This window comes from Anneissia japonica, unplaced genomic scaffold (genome assembly GCF_011630105.1).
Source record: "Anneissia japonica isolate Jap-2015-1 unplaced genomic scaffold, ASM1163010v1 scaffold1810_len1271414_cov176, whole genome shotgun sequence".
In the NCBI taxonomy this organism is placed as follows: domain Eukaryota; kingdom Metazoa; phylum Echinodermata; class Crinoidea; order Comatulida; family Comatulidae; genus Anneissia; species Anneissia japonica.
Genome location: NW_022702449.1, coordinates 922,626 through 924,290, shown reverse-complemented (window position 1 = coordinate 924,290; position 1,665 = coordinate 922,626).

The window sequence follows — 1,665 nt, the reverse complement described above, 5'->3', positions numbered from 1 at the left end:
TTAATACTTAAAAATAATAGGCCTAGGCCTAGCGAAGGAGAACGCGTCGGTTAATTAATAGTATTCAATGTCACCAATTCTAGTCGATCCTCGACTAATGTTCGTTATTGTTTTTAATTAAATTAAAGAGAAATACAAATCAATTAGTTAATTATCTAAACGAAAATGATCTCATAAGTGTAGATCAATATGCCTTAAGAAAATACCACTCCACCATCAATTGCCTTCATCGAGTTATAGATGGATGGAAACTTTGAATCGGACCATGAAATGATTGGAGCCTGTTTTCTCGTAATATCCAAATGCTTTGACTCCATTGATCATACTATTCTCCTAACTAAATTAGAAAATGATGGCATTAAAGACACTGAAATCAAATGGTTTAAATGTTATCTTTCAAAGCGCAAACAAGTAGTCAAATAGTCAAGTTAAAACAGCGGTAAGATCTCGCCTGTACCGGTATGTTATCCTGCCTAAAGATGTTTAAAATTTAATAAATAAAATTTTAAAAAATAAATAAATAAATTCACTCGGGTTCTAGTTTATTGTGGGGGTTGTGTGCATGGTGTGTCGCATTAGGTCCGTAACCAGGGGATGTTTTGGTTCTGCCGGAACCACTTCTTCTAGCAAAAGTCTGATGAACCGAACTGTCCCCTCTTCATATTCCACAAAAACAATTAAAATGATGATAAGAGTCACAGAGTAAGAGTAGGCTGTAAAGCTCAGTACCCCCAAACTCATCACCTCCAAGGCCGCCTGTGGCCCCTCCTAGCCTCTAATCTGGTCTGTCCTGTTGGAATATTTCTGTAGCCGCCTGGGTGATGAGTGGGGGATTTACGAATATGAATTGTTTGGCTCTTGCTATACACAGTAGATTTTTTTTTTTTTATTTATCATTTTAATAATTTATTATAATTTTATTGTTTTAAATCTTTCATTGTAATATAAGGATATTTAATTTTAATTTATATATACTATATTATAGCATAAATATATAGATATATTTTTAAGTGTTTATGTATTGTTTTCAATTTTGGAGAACCGTCGCGACGGTCAAACAAACAAACCAGACGCATTGAGTTTGTTAATGATTGCTCCTTTTCTGTCTATTTTGTATGTACTTTCTCATATCCTTGAATGTTTTCTAAAGACAAATAAAATCATGACATAATCACTGTACTTGTGACGTTAGATTTTACATGCTGGTCTGATGGTCGCGTGGAGTCTAACGTAAGATGATAATTATTTAGACCTATAACTAATTTTAATGAGCTTTAGAGCCACGTAGAATTACCGAGCGTCATAACGCGGTTGCTATTTGGAAGATCTCCAAGTTGCAATTCTACAAAATGACCAATGTGGTTAGAAACAGTCTATGTGTTCCTCTGAGTAAAATGATTTGTTTTAATTCGTATCGTGAGTATTTTCCGCTTTTTATGGAAAGATTCGCTGTGTAGATCATAAGAGCATGAGTGTTCCTCAACCGTGACCTCGGGCGACAACATTACCACCAAACCGATCAATCTCTCACAAATCCATTAGTAAAATCTTTAAAGCGACAGTTTCACAACATGACGTTATATCAATGTGATATTGTACTTGTCTCTTATACACATCTAGATGTGTATAAGAGACAGTATCACAACCAATCGTTGATTATGTGAC